Raw genomic sequence first — 20722 nt, 5'->3', positions numbered from 1 at the left:
GAAACCTCTTTATGATGTGTGCATTCATCTCAGAGAGATAAGCCTTCCTTTTGATAGAGCAGTTTTGAAACTCTGTTTTTGCAGAATCTGCAAGTGGATAGTTGGAGACCTTTCAGGCCTTCGATGGAAACGGGAATATCTTCACATAAAAACTAAACAGAAGCGTTCTGTGAAACTGCTTTGTGTAGTAAGAATCCAACTCACAGAGTTGAACACTTCTTTAGAAAGAGCAGTTTTGAAACACTCTTTTTGTGGAATCTGCAATTGTTCATTAGGAGCGCTTTGACGCCTATGGTGTAAGACTTAATACCTTCACATAATATCCAGACACAAGCATTCTCTGAAAGTTCTTTATGATGTGTGCTTTCAACTCACAGTGTTCAACCTTTCTTTTGAAAGAGCAGTTTTGAAAGACTCTTTTTAAAGTTTCTGCAAGTGGATATTTGGAGCTCTTACAGGCCTTCGTTGGAAACGTGAATATCTTCACATAAAAACTGGACAGAAGCATTCTCAGAAACGGCTTTGTGTTGTGTGCACTCAACACACAGAGTTGAACCCTGCTTTTGAAAGAGCACTTTAGAAACACTCTCTTGGCAGAATTTACAAGTGTTCATTTGGAGCGCTTTGAAGCTTACGATGGAAAAGGAAACAACTTCACATAAAAACTAAACAGAAGCATTCTAAGAAACAGTTTTCTGATGTGTGCATTCAACTAACAGAGTGGAACCTTCCGTTGGATAGAGCAGCTTTATAACAGTGTATTTGCAGAAACTGCAAGAGGATATTTGGAGCTCTTTGAAGCGTTCGTTGGAAACGGGACTATCTCCACAAAAACGAGACAGAAGTGTTCTCTGAAACTGCTTTGTGTTGTATGCATTCCACTCACACAGGTGAACCTTTCTTTTGATAGAGCAGTTTGAAACACTCTTTTTGTAGAATCTGCAAGTGTTCATTCGGTGCTCTTTGAGGCCTCTGGTGGAATAGGAAATATCTTCACATAAAACCTAGACGGAAGCATTCTTTGAAACTTCTTTATGATGTGGGCATTCAACTCACAGAGTTGAACCTTCCTTTTCATGGAGCAGTTTGGAAAGAGTCTTTCTGCAGCATCTGCAAGTGGGTATTTGGTGCTCTTTCAGGCTTTCGTTAGAAACGGGAATATCTTCCCATAAAAACTGGACAGAAGCATTCTCACAAACTGCTTTGTGATGTGTGTGTTCAACTCACAGAGTTGAGCCTTTCCTTTGCTAGAGCAGTTTTGAAAAACTCTTTTTGTAGAATCTGCAAGTATTCATTTGGAGCGCTTTGAGGCCTATGGTGGAAAAGGAAATATCTTCACATAGAAACCAGACAGAAGCATTCTCAGAAACCTCTTTATGATGTGTGCATTCAACTCAGAGAGATAAGCCTTCCTTTTGATAGAGCAGTTTTGAAACTCTGTTTTTGCAGAATCTGCAAGTGGATAGTTGGTGCCCTTTCAGGCCTTCGTTGGAAACGGGAATATCTTCACATAAAAACTAAACAGAAGCGTTCTGTGAAACTGCTTTGTGTAGTAAGAATCCAACTCACAGAGTTGAACACTTCTTTAGAAAGAGCAGTTTTGAAACACTCTTTTTGTGGAATCTGCAATTGTTCATTAGGAGCGCTTTGAGGCCTATAGTGTAAGACTTAATACCTTCACATAATATCCAGACACAAGCATTCTCTGAAAGTTCTTTATGATGTGTGCTTTCAACTCACAGTGTTCAACCTTTCTTTTGAAAGAGCAGTTTTGAAACACTCTTTTTAAAGTTTCTGCAAGTGGATATTTGGAGCTCTTCCAGGCCTTCGTTGGAAACGTGAATATCTTCACATAAAAACTGGACAGAAGCATTCTCAGAAACGGCTTTGTGTTGTGTGCACTCAACACACAGAGTTGAACCCTGCTTTTGAAAGAGCACTTTAGAAACACTCTCTTGGCAGAATTTACAAGTGTTCATTTGGAGCGCTTTGAAGATTACAATGGAAAAGGAAACAACTTCACATAAAAACTAAACAGAAGCATTCTAAGAAACAGTTTTCTGATGTGTGCATTCAACTAACAGAGTGGAACCTTCCGTTGGATAGAGCAGCTTTATAACAGTGTATTTGCAGAAACTGCAAGAGGATATTTGGAGCTCTTTGAAGCGTTCGTTGGAAACGGGACTATCTCCACAAAAACGAGACAGAAGTGTTCTCTGAAACTGCTTTGTGTTGTATGCATTCAATTCACACAGGTGAACCTTTCTTTTGATAGAGCAGTTTGAAACACTCTTTTTGTAGAATCTGCAAGTGTTCATTCGGTGCTCTTTGAGGCCTCTGGTGGAATAGGAAATATCTTCACATAAAACCTAGACAGAAGCATTCTTTGAAACTTCTTTATGATGTGTGCATTCAACTCACAGAGTTGAACCTTCCTTTTCATGGAGCAGTTTGGAAAGAGTCTTTCTGCAGCATCTGCAAATGGGTATTTGGTGCTCTTTCAGGCTTTCGTTAGAAACGGGAATATCTTCCCATAAAAACTGGACAGAAGCATTCTCACAAACTGCTTTGTGATGTGTGTGTTCAACTCACAGAGTTGAGCCTTTCCTTTGCTAGAGCAGTTTTGAAACACTCTTTTTGTAGAATCTGCAAGTGTTCATTTGGAGCGCTTTGAGGCCTATGGTGGAAAAGGAAATATCTTCACATAGAAACCAGACAGAAGCATTCTCAGAAACCTCTTTATGATGTGTGCATTCAACTCAGAGAGATAAGCCTTCCTTTTGATAGAGCAGTTTTGAAACTCTGTTTTTGCAGAATCTGCAAGTGGATAGTTGGAGCCCTTTCAGGCCTTCGTTGGAAACGGGAATATCTTCACATAAAAACTAAACAGAAGCGTTCTGTGAAACTGCTTTGTGTAGTAAGAATCCAACTCACAGAGTTGAACACTTCTTTAGAAAGAGCAGTTTTGAAACACTCTTTTTGTGGAATCTGCAATTGTTCATTAGGAGCGCTTTGACGCCTATGGTGTAAGACTTAATACCTTCACATAATATCCAGACAGAAGCATTCTCTGAAAGTTCTTTATGATGTGTGCTTTCAACTCACAGTGTTCAACCTTTCTTTTGAAAGAGCAGTTTTGAAACACTCTTTTTAAAGTTTCTGCAAGTGGATATTTGGAGCTCTTACAGGCCTTCGTTGGAAACGTGAATATCTTCACATAAAAACTGGACAGAAGCATTCTCAGAAACGGCTTTGTGTTGTGTGCACTCAACACACAGAGTTGAACCCTGCTTTTGAAAGAGCACTTTAGAAACACTCTCTTGGCAGAATTTACAAGTGTTCATTTGGAGCGCTTTGAAGCTTACGATGGAAAAGGAAACAACTTCACATAAAAACTAAACAGAAGCATTCTAAGAAACAGTTTTCTGATGTGTGCATTCAACTAACAGAGTGGAACCTTCCGTTGGATAGAGCAGCTTTATAACTGTGTATTTGCAGAAACTGCAAGAGGATATTTGGAGCTCTTTGAAGCGTTCGTTGGAAACGGGACTATCTCCACAAAAACGAGACAGAAGTGTTCTCTGAAACTGCTTTGTGTTGTATGCATTCAACTCACACAGGTGAACCTTTCTTTTGATAGAGCAGTTTGAAACACTCTTTTTGTAGAATCTGCAAGTGTTCATTCGGTGCTCTTTGAGGCCTCAGGTGGAATAGGAAATATCTTCACATAAAACCTAGACGGAAGCATTCTTTGAAACTTCTTTATGATGTGTGCATTCAACTCACAGAGTTGAACCTTCCTTTTCATGGAACAGTTTGGAAAGAGTCTTTCTGCAGCATCTGCAATTGGATATTTGGTGCTCTTTCAGGCTTTCGGTAGAAACAGGAATATCTTCCCATAAAAACTGGACAGAAGCATTCTCACAAACTGCTTAGTGATGTGTGTGTTCAACTCACAGAGTTGAGCCTTTCCTTTGCTAGAGCAGCTTTGAAACACTCTTTTTGTGGAATCTGCAAGTGTTCATTTGGAGCGCTTTGAGGCCTGTGGTGGAAAAGGAAATATCTTCACATAGAAACCAGACAGAAGCATTCACAGAAACCTCTTTATGATGTGTGCATTCAACTCAGAGAGATAAGCCTTCCTTTTGATAGAGCAGTTTTGAAACTCTGTTTTTACAGAATCTGCAAGTGGATAGTTGGAGCCCCTTCAGGCCTTCATTGGAAACGGGAATATCTTCACATAAAAACTAAAGAGAAGCGTTCTGTGAAACTGCTTTGTGTAGTAAGAATCCAACTCACAGAGTTGAACACTTCTTTAGAAAGAGCAGTTTTGAAACACTCTTTTTGTGGAATCTGCAATTGTTCATTAGGAGCGCTTTGAGGCCTATGGTGTAAGACTTAATACCTTCACATAATATCCAGACACAAGCATTCTCTGAAAGTTCTTCATGATGTGTGCTTTCAACTCACAGTGTTCAACCTTTCTTTTGAAAGAGCAGTTTTGAAAGACTCTTTTTAAAGTTTCTGCAAGTGGATATTTGGAGCTCTTACAGGCCTTCGTTGGAAACGTGAATATCTTCACATAAAAACTGGACAGAAGCATTCTCAGAAACGGCTTTGTGTTGTGTGCACTCAACACACAGAGTTGAACCCTGCTTTTGAAAGAGCACTTTAGAAACACTCTCTTGGCAGAATTTACAAGTGTTCATTTGGAGCGCTTTGAAGATTACAATGGAAAAGGAAACAACTTCACATAAAAACTAAACAGAAGCATTCTAAGAAACAGTTTTCTGATGTGTGCATTCAACTAACAGAGTGGAACCTTCCGTTGGATAGAGCAGCTTTATAACAGTGTATTTGCAGAAACTGCAAGAGGATATTTGGAGCTCTTTGAAGCGTTCGTTGGAAACGGGACTATCTCCACAAAAACGAGACAGAAGTGTTCTCTGAAACTGCTTTGTGTTGTATGCATTCAATTCACACAGGTGAACCTTTCTTTTGATAGAGCAGTTTGAAACACTCTTTTTGTAGAATCTGCAAGTGTTCATTCGGTGCTCTTTGAGGCCTCTGGTGGAATAGGAAATATCTTCACATAAAACCTAGACAGAAGCATTCTTTGAAACTTCTTTATGATGTGTGCATTCAACTCACAGAGTTGAACCTTCCTTTTCATGGAGCAGTTTGGAAAGAGTCTTTCTGCAGCATCTGCAAATGGGTATTTGGTGCTCTTTCAGGCTTTCGTTAGAAACGGGAATATCTTCCCATAAAAACTGGACAGAAGCATTCTCACAAACTGCTATGTGATGTGTGTGTTCAACTCACAGAGTTGAGCCTTTCCTTTGCTAGAGCAGTTTTGAAACACTCTTTTTGTAGAATCTGCAAGTGTTCATTTGGAGCGCTTTGAGGCCTATGGTGGAAAAGGAAATATCTTCACATAGAAACCAGACAGAAGCATTCTCAGAAACCTCTTTATGATGTGTGCATTCAACTCAGAGAGATAAGCCTTCCTTTTGATAGAGCAGTTTTGAAACTCTGTTTTTGCAGAATCTGCAAGTGGATAGTTGGAGCCCTTTCAGGCCTTCGTTGGAAACGGGAATATCTTCACATAAAAACTAAACAGAAGCGTTCTGTGAAACTGCTTTGTGTAGTAAGAATCCAACTCACAGAGTTGAACACTTCTTTAGAAAGAGCAGTTTTGAAACACTCTTTTTGTGGAATCTGCAATTGTTCATTAGGAGCGCTTTGACGCCTATGGTGTAAGACTTAATACCTTCACATAATATCCAGACAGAAGCATTCTCTGAAAGTTCTTTATGATGTGTGCTTTCAACTCACAGTGTTCAACCTTTCTTTTGAAAGAGCAGTTTTGAAAGACTCTTTTTAAAGTTTCTGCAAGTGGATATTTGGAGCTCTTACAGGCCTTCGTTGGAAACGTGAATATCTTCACATAAAAACTGGACAGAAGCATTCTCAGAAACGGCTTTGTGTTGTGTGCACTCAACACACAGAGTTGAACCCTGCTTTTGAAAGAGCACTTTAGAAACACTCTCTTGGCAGAATTTACAAGTGTTCATTTGGAGCGCTTTGAAGCTTACGATGGAAAAGGAAACAACTTCACATAAAAACTAAACAGAAGCATTCTAAGAAACAGTTTTCTGATGTGTGCATTCAACTAACAGAGTGGAACCTTCCGTTGGATTGAGCAGCTTTATAACAGTGTATTTGCAGAAATTGCAAGAGGATATTTGGAGCTCTTTGAAGCGTTCGTTGGAAACGGGACTATCTCCACAAAAACGAGACAGAAGTGTTCTCTGAAACTGCTTTGTGTTGTATGCATTCAACTCACACAGGTGAACCTTTCTTTTGATAGAGCAGTTTGAAACACTCTTTTTGTAGAATCTGCAAGTGTTCATTCGGTGCTCTTTGAGGCCTCAGGTGGAATAGGAAATATCTTCACATAAAACCTAGACGGAAGCATTCTTTGAAACTTCTTTATGATGTGTGCATTCAACTCACAGAGTTGAACCTTCCTTTTCATGGAACAGTTTGGAAAGAGTCTTTCTGCAGCATCTGCAATTGGATATTTGGTGCTCTTTCAGGCTTTCGGTAGAAACAGGAATATCTTCCCATAAAAACTGGACAGAAGCATTCTCACAAACTGCTTTGTGATGTGTGTGTTCAACTCACAGAGTTGAGCCTTTCCTTTGCTAGAGCAGCTTTGAAACACTCTTTTTGTGGAATCTGCAAGTGTTCATTTGGAGCGCTTTGAGGCCTGTGGTGGAAAAGGAAATATCTTCACATAGAAACCAGACAGAAGCATTCACAGAAACCTCTTTATGATGTGTGCATTCAACTCAGAGAGATAAGCCTTCCTTTTGATAGAGCAGTTTTGAAACTCTGTTTTTGCAGAATCTGCAAGTGGATAGTTGGAGCCCCTTCAGGCCTTCATTGGAAACGGGAATATCTTCACATAAAAACTAAAGAGAAGCGTTCTGTGAAACTGCTTTGTGTAGTAAGAATCCAACTCACAGAGTTGAACACTTCTTTAGAAAGAGCAGTTTTGAAACACTCTTTTTGTGGAATCTGCAATTGTTCATTAGGAGCGCTTTGAGGCCTATGGTGTAAGACTTAATACCTTCACATAATATCCAGACACAAGCATTCTCTGAAAGTTCTTTATGATGTGTGCTTTCAACTCACAGTGTTCAACCTTTCTTTTGAAAGAGCAGTTTTGAAAGACTCTTTTTAAAGTTTCTGCAAGTGGATATTTGGAGCTCTTACAGGCCTTCGTTGGAAACGTGAATATCTTCACATAAAAACTGGACAGAAGCATTCTCAGAAACGGCTTTGTGTTGTGTGCACTCAACACACAGAGTTGAACCCTGCTTTTGAAAGAGCACTTTAGAAACACTCTCTTGGCAGAATTTACAAGTGTTCTTTTGGAGCGCTTTGAAGATTACAATGGAAAAGGAAACAACTTCACATAAAAACTAAACAGAAGCATTCTAAGAAACAGTTTTCTGATGTGTGCATTCAACTAACAGAGTGGAACCTTCCGTTGGATAGAGCAGCTTTATAACAGTGTATTTGCAGAAACTGCAAGAGGATATTTGGAGCTCTTTGAAGCGTTCGTTGGAAACGGGACTATCTCCACAAAAACGAGACAGAAGTGTTCTCTGAAACTGCTTTGTGTTGTATGCATTCAATTCACACAGGTGAACCTTTCTTTTGATAGAGCAGTTTGAAACACTCTTTTTGTAGAATCTGCAAGTGTTCATTCGGTGCTCTTTGAGGCCTCTGGTGGAATAGGAAATATCTTCACATAAAAGCTAGACAGAAGCATTCTTTGAAACTTCTTTATGATGTGTGCATTCAACTCACAGAGTTGAACCTTCCTTTTCATGGAGCAGTTTGGAAAGAGTCTTTCTGCAGCATCTGCAAATGGGTATTTGGTGCTCTTTCAGGCTTTCGTTAGAAACGGGAATATCTTCCCATAAAAACTGGACAGAAGCATTCTCACAAACTGCTTTGTGATGTGTGTGTTCAACTCACAGAGTTGAGCCTTTCCTTTGCTAGAGCAGTTTTGAAACACTCTTTTTGTAGAATCTGCAAGTGTTCATTTGGAGCGCTTTGAGGCCTATGGTGGAAAAGGAAATATCTTCACATAGAAACCAGACAGAAGCATTCTCAGAAACCTCTTTATGATGTGTGCATTCAACTCAGAGAGATAAGCCTTCCTTTTGATAGAGCAGTTTTGAAACTCTGTTTTTGCAGAATCTGCAAGTGGATAGTTGGTGCCCTTTCAGGCTTTCGTTGGAAACGGGAATATCTTCACATAAAAACTAAACAGAAGCGTTCTGTGAAACTGCTTTGTGTAGTAAGAATCCAACTCACAGAGTTGAACACTTCTTTAGAAAGAGCAGTTTTGAAACACTCTTTTTGTGGAATCTGCAATTGTTCATTAGGAGCGCTTTGAGGCCTATAGTGTAAGACTTAATACCTTCACATAATATCCAGACACAAGCATTCTCTGAAAGTTCTTTATGATGTGTGCTTTCAACTCACAGTGTTCAACCTTTCTTTTGAAAGAGCAGTTTTGAAAGACTCTTTTTAAAGTTTCTGCAAGTGGATATTTGGAGCTCTTCCAGGCCTTCGTTGGAAACGTGAATATCTTCACATAAAAACTGGACAGAAGCATTCTCAGAAACGGCTTTGTGTTGTGTGCACTCAACACACAGAGTTGAACCCTGCTTTTGAAAGAGCACTTTAGAAACACTCTCTTGGAAGAATTTACAAGTGTTCATTTGGAGCGCTTTGAAGCTTACGATGGAAAAGGAAACAACTTCACATAAAAACTAAACGGAAGCATTCTAAGAAACAGTTTTCTGATGTGTGCATTCAACTAACAGAGTGGAACCTTCCGTTGGATAGAGCAGCTTTATAACAGTGTATTTGCAGAAACTGCAAGAGGATATTTGGAGCTCTTTGAAGCGTTCGTTGGAAACGGGACTATCTCCACAAAAACGAGACAGAAGTGTTCTCTGAAACTGCTTTGTGTTGTATGCATTCAACTCACACAGGTGAACCTTTCTGTTGATAGAGCAGTTTGAAACACTCTTTTTGTAGAATCTGCAAGTGTTCATTCGGTGCTCTTTGAGGCCTCTGGTGGAATAGGAAATATCTTCACATAAAACCTAGACGGAAGCATTCTTTGAAATTCTTTATGATGTGTGCATTCAACTCACAGAGTTGAACCTTCCTTTTCATGGAACAGTTTGGAAAGAGTCTTCCTGGAGCATCTGCAATTGGATATTTGGTGCTCTTTCAGGCTTTCGGTAGAAACGGGAATATCTTCCCATAAAAACTGGACAGAAGCATTCTCACAAACTGCTTAGTGATGTGTGTGTTCAACTCACATAGTTGAGCCTTTCCTTTGCTAGAGCAGCTTTGAAACACTCTTTTTGTAGAATCTGCAAGTGTTCATTTGGAGCGCTTTGAGGCCTATGGTGGAAAAGGAAATATCTTCACATAGAAACCAGACAGAAGCATTCTCAGAAACCTCTTTATGATGTGTGCATTCAACTCAGAGAGATAAGCCTTCCTTTTGATAGAGCAGTTTTGAAACTCCGTTTTTGCAGAATCTGCAAGTGGATAGTTGGAGCCCTTTCAGGCCTTCGTTGGAAACGGGAATATCTTCACATAAAAACTAAACAGAAGCGTTCTGTGAAACTGCTTTGTGTAGTAAGAATCCAACTCACAGATTTGAACACTTCTTTAGAAAGAGCAGTTTTGAAACACTCTTTTTGTGGAATCTGCAATTGTTCATTAGGAGCGCTTTGACGCCTATGGTGTAAGACTTAATACCTTCACATAATATCCAGACACAAGCATTCTCTGAAAGTTCTTTATGATGTGTGCTTTCAACTCACAGTGTTCAACCTTTCTTTTGAAAGAGCAGTTTTGAAAGACTCTTTTTAAAGTTTCTGCAAGTGGATATTTGGAGCTCTTACAGGCCTTCGTTGGAAACGTGAATATCTTCACATAAAAACTGGACAGAAGCATTCTCAGAAACGGCTTTGTGTTGTGTGCACTCAACACACAGAGTTGAACCCTGCTTTTGAAAGAGCACTTTAGAAACACTCTCTTGGCAGAATTTACAAGTGTTCATTTGGAGCGCTTTGAAGCTTACAATGGAAAAGGAAACAACTTCACATAAAAACTAAACAGAAGCATTCTAAGAAACAGTTTTCTGATGTGTGCATTCAACTAACAGAGTGGAACCTTCCGTTGGATAGAGCAGCTTTATAACAGTGTATTTGCAGAAACTGCAAGAGGATATTTGGTGCTCTTTGAAGCGTTCGTTGGAATCGGGACTATCTTCACAAAAACGAGACAGAAGTGTTCTCTGAAACTGCTTTGTGTTGTATGCATTCAACTCACACAGGTGAACCTTTCTTTTGATAGAGCAGTTTGAAACACTCTTTTTGTAGAATCTGCAAGTGTTCATTCGGTGCTCTTTGAGGCCTCTGGTGGAACAGGAAATATCTTCACATAAAACCTAGACAGAAGCATTCTTTGAAACTTCTTTATGATGTGTGCATTCAACTCACAGAGTTGAACCTTCCTTTTCATGGAACAGTTTGGAAAGAGTCTTTCTGCAGCATCTGCAAGTGGATATTTGGTGCTCTTTCAGGCTTTCGTTAGAAACGGGAATATCTTCCCATAAAAACTGGACAGAAGCATTCTCACAAACTGCTTTGTGATGTGTGTGTTCAACTCAAAGAGTTGAGCCTTTCCTTTGTTAGAGCAGTTTTGAAACACTCTTTTTGTAGAATCTGCAAGTGTTCATTTGGAGCGCTTTGAGGCCTATGGTGGAAAAGGAAATATCTTCACATAGAATCCAGACAGAAGCATTCTCAGAAACATCTTTATGATGTGTGCATTCAACTCAGAGAGATAAGCCTTCCTTTTGATAGAGCAGTTTTGAAACTCTGTTTTTGCAGAATCTGCAAGTGGATAGTTGGTGCCCTTTCAGGCCTTCTTTGGAAACGGGAATATCTTCACATAAAAACTAAACAGAAGCGTTCTGTGAAACTGCTTTGTGTAGTAAGAATCCAACCCACAGAGTTGAACACTTCTTTAGAAAGAGCAGTTTTGAAACACTCTTTTTGTGGAATCTGCAATTGTTCATTAGGAGCGCTTTGAGGCCTATGGTGTAAGACTTAATACCTTCACATAATATCCAGACACAAGCATTCTCGGAAAGTTCTTTATGATGTGTGCTTTCAACTCACAGTGTTCAACCTTTCTTTTGAAAGAGCAGTTTTGAAACACTCTTTTTAAAGTTTCTGCAAGTGGATATTTGGAGCTCTTTCAGGCCTTCGTTGGAAACGTGAATATCTTCACATAAAAACTGGACAGAAGCATTCTCAGAAACGGCTTTGTGTTGTGTGCACTCAACACACAGAGTTGAACCCTGCTTTTGATAGAGCACTTTAGAAACACTCTCTTGGCAGAATTTACAAGTGTTCATTTGGAGCGCTTTGAAGCTTACGATGGAAAAGGAAACAACTTCACATAAAAACTAAACAGAAGCATTCTAAGAAACAGTTTTCTGATGTGTGCATTCAACTAACAGAGTGGAACCTTCCGTTGGATAGAGCAGCTTTATAACAGTGTATTTGCAGAAACTGCAAGAGGATATTTGGAGCTCTTTGAAGCGTTCGTTGGAAACGGGACTATCTTCACAAAAACGAGACAGAAGTGTTCTCTGAAACTGCTTTGTGTTGTATGCATTCAACTCACACAGGTGAACCTTTCTTTTGATAGAGCAGTTTGAAACACTCTTTTTGTAGAATCTGCAAGTGTTCATTCGGTGCTCTTTGAGGCCTCTGGTGGAATAGGAAATATCTTCACATAAAACCTAGACAGAAGCATTCTTTGAAACTTCTTTATGATGTGTGCATTCAACTCACAGAGTTGAACCTTCCTTTTCATGGAACAGTTTGGAAAGAGTCTTTCTGCAGCATCTGCAAGTGGATATTTTGTGCTCTTTCAGGCTTTCGTTAGAAACGGGAATATCTTCCCATAAAAACTGGACAGAAGCATTCTCACAAACTGCTTTGTGATGTGTGTGTTCAACTCACAGAGTTGAGCCTTTCCTTTGCTAGAGCAGCTTTGAAACACTCTTTTTGTAGAATCTGCAAGTGTTCATTTGGAGCGCTTTGAGGCCTATGGTGGAAAAGGAAATATCTTCACATAGAAACCAGACAGAAGCATTCTCAGAAACCTCTTTATGATGTGTGCATTCAACTCAGAGAGATAAGCCTTCCTTTTGATAGAGCAGTTTTGAAACTCTGTTTTTGCAGAATCTGCAAGTGGATAGTTGGAGCCCTTTCAGGCCTTCGTTGGAAACGGGAATATCTTCACATAAAAACTAAACAGAAGCGTTCTGTGAAACTGCTTTGTGTAGTAAGAATCCAACTCACAGAGTTGAACACTTCTTTAGAAAGAGCAGTTTTGAAACACTCTTTTTGTGGAATCTGCAATTGTTCATTAGGAGCGCTTTGAGGCCTATGGTGTAAGACTTAATACCTTCACATAATATCCAGACACAAGCATTCTCTGAAAGTTCTTTATGATGTGTGCTTTCAACTCACAGTGTTCAACCTTTCTTTTGAAAGAGCAGTTTTGAAAGACTCTTTTTAAAGTTTCTGCAAGTGGATATTTGGAGCTCTTACAGGCCTTCGTTGGAAACTTGAATATCTTCACATAAAAACTGGACAGAAGCATTCTCAGAAACGGCTTTGTGTTGTGTGCACTCAACACACAGAGTTGAACCCTGCTTTTGAAAGAGCACTTTAGAAACACTCTCTTGGCAGAATTTACAAGTGTTCATTTGGAGCGCTTTGAAGCTTACGATGGAAAAGGAAACAACTTCACATAAAAACTAAACAGAAGCATTCTAAGAAACAGTTTTCTGATGTGTGCATTCAACTAACAGAGTGGAACCTTCCGTTGGATAGAGCAGCTTTATAACAGTGTATTTGCAGAAACTGCAAGAGGATATTTGGAGCTCTTTGAAGCGTTCGTTGGAAACGGGACTATCTCCACAAAAACGAGACAGAAGTGTTCTCTGAAACTGCTTTGTGTTGTATGCATTCAATTCACACAGGTGAACCTTTCTTTTGATAGAGCAGTTTGAAACACTCTTTTTGTAGAATCTGCAAGTGTTCATTCGGTGCTCTTTGAGGCCTCTGGTGGAATAGGAAATATCTTCACATAAAACCTAGACGGAAGCATTCTTTGAAACTTCTTTATGATGTGTGCATTCAACTCACAGAGTTGAACCTTCCTTTTCATGGAACAGTTTGGAAAGAGTCTTTCTGCAGCATCTGCAATTGGATATTTGGTGCTCTTTCAGGCTTTCGGTAGAAACGGGAATATCTTCCCATAAAAACTGGACAGAAGCATTCTCACAAACTGCTTAGTGATGTGTGTGTTCAACTCACATAGTTGAGCCTTTCCTTTGCTAGAGCAGCTTTGAAACACTCTTTTTGTAGAATCTGCAAGTGTTCATTTGGAGCGCTTTGAGGCCTATGGTGGAAAAGGAAATATCTTCACATAGAAACCAGACAGAAGCATTCTCAGAAACCTCTTTATGATGTGTGCATTCAACTCAGAGAGATAAGACTTCCGTTTGATAGAGCAGTTTTGAAACTCTGTTTTTGCAGAATCTGCAAGTGGATAGTTGGAGCCCTTTCAGGCCTTCGTTGGAAACGGGAATATCTTCACATAAAAACTAAACAGAAGCGTTCTGTGAAACTGCTTTGTGTAGTAAGAATCCAACTCACAGAGTTGAACACTTCTTTAGAAAGAGCAGTTTTGAAACACTCTTTTTGTGGAATCTGCAATTGTTCATTAGGAGCGCTTTGAGGCCTATGGTGTAAGACTTAATACCTTCACATAATATCCAGACACAAGCATTCTCTGAAAGTTCTTTATGATGTGTGCTTTCAACTCACAGTGTTCAACCTTTCTTTTGAAAGAGCAGTTTTGAAAGACTCTTTTTAAAGTTTCTGCAAGTGGATATTTGGAGCTCTTACAGGCCTTCGTTGGAAACGTGAATATCTTCACATAAAAACTGGACAGAAGCATTCTCAGAAACGGCTTTGTGTTGTGTGCACTCAACACACAGAGTTGAACCCTGCTTTTGAAAGAGCACTTTAGAAACACTCTCTTGGCAGAATTTACAAGTGTTCATTTGGAGCGCTTTGAAGCTTACGATGGAAAAGGAAACAACTTCACATAAAAACTAAACAGAAGCATTCTAAGAAACAGTTTTCTGATGTGTGCATTCAACTAACAGAGTGGAACCTTCCGTTGGATAGAGCAGCTTTATAACAGTGTATTTGCAGAAACTGCAAGAGGATATTTGGAGCTCTTTGAAGCGTTCGTTGGAAACGGGACTATCTCCACAAAAACGAGACAGAAGTGTTCTTTGAAACTGCTTTGTGTTGTATGCATTCAATTCACACAGGTGAACCTTTCTTTTGATAGAGCAGTTTGAAACACTCTTTTTGTAGAATCTGTAAGTGTTCATTCGGTGCTCTTTGAGGCCTCTGGTGGAATAGGAAATATCTTCACATAAAACCTAGACGGAAGCATTCTTTGAAACTTCTTTATGATGTGTGCATTCAACTCACAGAGTTGAACCTTCCTTTTCATGGAACAGTTTGGAAAGAGTCTTTCTGCAGCATCTGCAATTGGATATTTGGTGCTCTTTCAGGCTTTCGTTAGAAACGGGAATATCTTCCCATAAAAACTGGACAGAAGCATTCTCACAAACTGCTTAGTGATGTGTGTGTTCAACTCACATAGTTGAGCCTTTCCTTTGCTAGAGCAGCTTTGAAACACTCTTTTTGTAGAATCTGCAAGTGTTCATTTGGAGCGCTTTGAGGCCTATGGTGGAAAAGGAAATATCTTCACATAGAAACCAGACAGAAGCATTCTCAGAAACCTCTTTATGATGTGTGCATTCAACTCAGAGAGATAAGACTTCCGTTTGATAGAGCAGTTTTGAAACTCTGTTTTTGCAGAATCTGCAAGTGGATAGTTGGAGCCCTTTCAGGCCTTCGTTGGAAACGGGAATATCTTCACATAAAAACTAAACAGAAGCGTTCTGTGAAACTGCTTTGTGTAGTAAGAATCCAACTCACAGAGTTGAACACTTCTTTAGAAAGAGCAGTTTTGAAACACTCTTTTTGTGGAATCTGCAATTGTTCATTAGGAGCGCTTTGAGGCCTATGGTGTAAGACTTAATACCTTCACATAATATCCAGACACAAGCATTCTCTGAAAGTTCTTTATGATGTGTGCTTTCAACTCACAGTGTTCAACCTTTCTTTTGAAAGAGCAGTTTTGAAAGACTCTTTTTAAAGTTTCTGCAAGTGGATATTTGGAGCTCTTACAGGCCTTCGTTGGAAACGTGAATATCTTCACATAAAAACTGGACAGAAGCATTCTCAGAAACGGCTTTGTGTTGTGTGCACTCAACACACAGAATTGAACCCTGCTTTTGAAAGAGCACTTTAGAAACACTCTCTTGGCAGAATTTACAAGTGTTCATTTGGAGCGCTTTGAAGCTTACGATGGAAAAGGAAACAACTTCACATAAAAACTAAACAGAAGCATTCTAAGAAACAGTTTTCTGATGTGTGCATTCAACTAACTGAGTGGAACCTTCCGTTGGATAGAGCAGCTTTATAACAATGTATTTGCAGAAACTGCAAGAGGATATTTGGAGCTCTTTGAAGCGTTCGTTGGAAACGGGACTATCTCCACAAAAACGAGACAGAAGTGTTCTCTGAAACTCCTTTGTGTTGTATGCATTCCACTCACAAAGGTGAACCTTTCTTTTGATAGAGCAGTTTGAAACACTCTTTTTGTAGAATCTGCAAGTGTTCATTCGGTGCTCTTTGAGGCCTCTGGTGGAATAGGAAATATCTTCACATAATACCTAGACAGAAGCATTCTTTGAAACTTCTTTATGATGTGTGCATTCAACTCACAGAGTTGAACCTTCCTTTTCATGGAACAGTTTGGAAAGAGTCTTTCTGCAGCATCTGCAAGTGGATATTTGGTGCTCTTTCAGGCTTTCGTTAGAAACCGGAATATCTTCCCATAAAAACTGGACAGAAGCATTCTCACAAACTGCTTTGTGATGTGTGTGTTCAACTCACAGAGTTGAGCCTTTCCTTTGCTAGAACAGTTTTGAAACACTCTTTTTGTAGAATCTGTAAGTATTCATTTGGAGCGCTTTGAGGCCTATGGTGGAAAAGGAAATATCTTCACATAGAAACCAGACAGAAGCATTCTCAGAAACCTCTTTATGATGTGTGCATTCAACTCAGAGAGATAAGCCTTCCTTTTGATAGAGCAGTTTTGAAACTCTGTTTTTGCAGAATCTGCAAGTGGATAGTTGGTGCCCTTTCAGGCCTTCGTTGGAAACGGGAATATCTTCACATAAAAACTAAACAGAAGCGTTCTGTGAAACTGCTTTGTGTAGTAAGAATCCAACTCACAGAGTTGAACACTTCTTTAGAAAGAGCAGTTTTGAAACACTCTTTTTGTGGAATCTGCAATTGTTCATTAGGAGCGCTTTGAGGCCTATAGTGTAAGACTTAATACCTTCACATAATATCCAGACACAAGCATTCTCTGAAAGTTCTTTATGATGTGTGCTTTCAACTCACAGTGTTCAACCTTTCTTTTGAAAGAGCAGTTTTGTAACACTCTTTTTAAAGTTTCTGCAAGTGGATATTTGGAGCTCTTCCAGGCCTTCGTTGGAAACGTGAATATCTTCACATAAAAACTGGACAGAAGCATTCTCAGAAACGGCTTTGTGTTGTGTGCACTCAACACACAGAGTTGAACCCTGCTTTTGATAGAGCACTTTAGAAACACTCTCTTGGCAGAATTTACAAGTGTTCATTTGGAGCGCTTTGAAGCTTACGATGGAAAAGGAAACAACTTCACATAAAAACTAAACAGAAGCATTCTAAGAAACAGTTTTCTGATGTGTGCATTCAACTAACTGAGTGGAACCTTCCGTTGGATAGAGCAGCTTTATAACAGTGTATTTGCAGAAACTGCAAGAGGATATTTGGAGCTCTTTGAAGCGTTCGTTGGAAACGGGACTATCTCCACAAAAATGAGACAGAAGTGTTCTCTGAAACTCCTTTGTGTTGTATGCATTCCACTCACACAGGTGAACCTTTCTTTTGATAGAGCAGTTTGAAACACTCTTTTTGTAGAATCTGCAAGTGTTCATTCGGTGCTCTTTGAGGCCTCTGGTGGAATAGGAAATATCTTCACATAATACCTAGACAGAAGCATTCTTTGAAACTTCTTTATGATGTGTGCATTCAACTCACAGAGTTGAACCTTCCTTTTCATGGAACAGTTTGGAAAGAGTCTTTCTGCAGCATCTGCAAGTGGATATTTGGTGCTCTTTCAGGCTTTCGTTAGAAACCGGAATATCTTCCCATAAAAACTGGACAGAAGCATTCTCACAAACTGCTTTGTGATGTGTGTGTTCAACTCACAGAGTTGAGCCTTTCCTTTGCTAGAACAGTTTTGAAACACTCTTTTTGTAGAATCTGTAAGTATTCATTTGGAGCGCTTTGAGGCCTATGGTGGAAAAGGAAATATCTTCACATAGAAACCAGACAGAAGCATTCTCAGAAACCTCTTTATGATGTGTGCATTCAACTCAGAGAGATAAGCCTTCCTTTTGATAGAGCAGTTTTGAAACTCTGTTTTTGCAGAATCTGCAAGTGGATAGTTGGTGCCCTTTCAGGCCTTCGTTGGAAACGGGAATATCTTCACATAAAAACTAAACAGAAGCGTTCTGTGAAACTGCTTTGTGTAGTAAGAATCCAACTCACAGAGTTGAACACTTCTTTAGAAAGAGCAGTTTTGAAACACTCTTTTTGTGGAATCTGCAATTGTTCATTAGGAGCGCTTTGAGGCCTATAGTGTAAGACTTAATACCTTCACATAATATCCAGACACAAGCATTCTCTGAAAGTTCTTTATGATGTGTGCTTTCAACTCACAGTGTTCAACCTTTCTTTTGAAAGAGCAGTTTTGTAACACTCTTTTTAAAGTTTCTGCAAGTGGATATTTGGAGCTCTTCCAGGCCTTCGTTGGAAACGTGAATATCTTCACATAAAAACTGGACAGAAGCATTCTCAGAAACGGCTTTGTGTTGTGTGCACTCAACACACAGAGTTGAACCCTGCTTTTGATAGAGCACTTTAGAAACACTCTCTTGGCAGAATTTACAAGTGTTCATTTGGAGCGCTTTGAAGCTTACGATGGAAAAGGAAACAACTTCACATAAAAACTAAACAGAAGCATTCTAAGAAACAGTTTTCTGATGTGTGCATTCAACTAACAGAGTGGAACCTTCCGTTGGATAGAGCAGCTTTATAACAGTGTATTTGCAGAAACTGCAAGAGGATATTTGGAGCTCTTTGAAGCGTTCGTTGGAAACGGGACTATCTCCACAAAAACGAGACAGAAGTGTTCTCTGAAACTCCTTTGTGTTGTATGCATTCAACTCACACAGGTGAACCTTTCTTTTGATAGAGCAGTTTGAAACACTCTTTTTGTAGAATCTGCAAGTGTTCATTCGGTGCTCTTTGAGGCCTCTGGTGGAATAGGAAATATCTTCACATAATACCTAGACAGAAGCATTCTTTGAAACTTCTTTATGATGTGTGCATTCAACTCACAGAGTTGAACCTTCCTTTTCATGGAACAGTTTGGAAAGAGTCTTTCTGCAGCATCTGCAAGTGGATATTTGGTGCTCTTTCAGGCTTTCGTTAGAAACCGGAATATCTTCCCATAAAAACTGGACAGAAGCATTCTCACAAACTGCTTTGTGATGTGTGTGTTCAACTCACAGAGTTGAGCCTTTCCTTTGCTAGAGCAGTTTTGAAACACTCTTTTTGTAGAATCTGCAAGTATTCATTTGGAGCGCTTTGAGGCCTATGGTGGAAAAGGAAATATCTTCACATAGAAACCAGACAGAAGCATTCTCAGAAACCTCTTTATGATGTGTGCATTCAACTCAGAGAGATAAGCCTTCCTTTTGATAGAGCAGTTTTGAAACTCTGTTTTTGCAGAATCTGCATGTGGATAGTTGGTGCCCTTTCAGGCCTTCGTTGGAAACGGGAATATCTTCACATAAAAACTAAACAGAAGCGTTCTGTGAAACTGCTTTGTGTAGTAAGAATCCAGCTCACAGAGTTGAACACTTCTTTAGAAAGAGCAGTTTTGAAACACTCTTTTTGTGGAATCTGCAATTGTTCATTAGGAGCGCTTTGAGGCCTATAGTGTAAGACTTAATACCTTCACATAATATCCAGACACAAGCATTCTCTGAAAGTTCTTTATGATGTGTGCTTTCAACTCACAGTGTTCAACCTTTCTTTTGAAAGAGCAGTTTTGTAACACTCTTTTTAAAGTTTCTGCAAGTGGATATTTGGAGCTCTTCCAGGCCTTCGTTGGAAACGTGAATATCTTCACATAAAAACTGGACAGAAGCATTCTCAGAAACGGCTTTGTGTTGTGTGCACTCAACACACAGAGTTGAACCCTGCTTTTGAAAGAGCACTTTAGAAACACTCTCTTGGCAGAATTTACAAGTGTTCATTTGGAGCGCTTTGAAGCTTACGATGGAAAAGGAAACAACTTCACATAAAAACTAAACAGAAGCATTCTAAGAAACAGTTTTCTGATGTGTGCATTCAACTAACAGAGTGGAACCTTCCGTTGGATAGAGCAGCTTTATAACAGTGTATTTGCAGAAACTGCAAGAGGATATTTGGAGCTCTTTGAAGCGTTCGTTGGAAACGGGACTATCTTCACAAAAACGAGACAGAAGTGTTCTCTGAAACTGCTTTGTGTTGTATGCATTCAACCCACAAAGGTGAACCTTTCTTTTGATAGAGCAGTTTGAAACACTCTTTTTGTAGAATCTGCAAGTGTTCATTCGGTGCTCTTTGAGGCCTCTGGTGGAATAGGAAATATCTTCACATAAAACCTAGACGGAAGCATTCTTTGAAACTTCTTTATGATGTGTGCATTCAACTCACAGAGTTGAACCTTCCTTTTCATGGAACAGTTTGGAAAGAGTCTTTCTGCAGCATCTGCAATTGGATATTTTGTGCTCTTTCAGGCTTTCGTTAGAAACGGGAATATCTTCCCATAAAAACTGGACAGAAGCATTCTCACAAACTGCTTTGTGATGTGTGTGTTCAACTCACAGAGTTGAGCCTTTCCTTTGCTAGAGCAGTTTTGAAACACTCTTTTTGTAGAATCTGCAAGTATTCATTTGGAGCGCTTTGAGGCCTATGGTGGAAAAGGAAATATCTTCACATAGAAACCAGACAGAAGCATTCTCAGAAACCTCTTTATGATGTGTGCATTCAACTCAGAGAGATAAGCCTTCCTTTTGATAGAGCAGTTTTGAAACTCTGTTTTTGCAGAATCTGCAAGTGGATAGTTGGTGCCCTTTCAGGCCTTCGTTGGAAACGGGAATATCTTCACATAAAAACTAAAGAGAAGCGTTCTGTGAAACTGCTTTGTGTAGTAAGAATCCAACTCACAGAGTTGAACACTTCTTTAGAAAGAGCAGTTTTGAAACACTCTT

Source organism: Pongo abelii, chromosome X (assembly GCF_028885655.2).
Source record: "Pongo abelii isolate AG06213 chromosome X, NHGRI_mPonAbe1-v2.0_pri, whole genome shotgun sequence".
Classification (NCBI taxonomy): domain Eukaryota; kingdom Metazoa; phylum Chordata; class Mammalia; order Primates; family Hominidae; genus Pongo; species Pongo abelii.
This window is presented reverse-complemented; position numbering follows the sequence as displayed.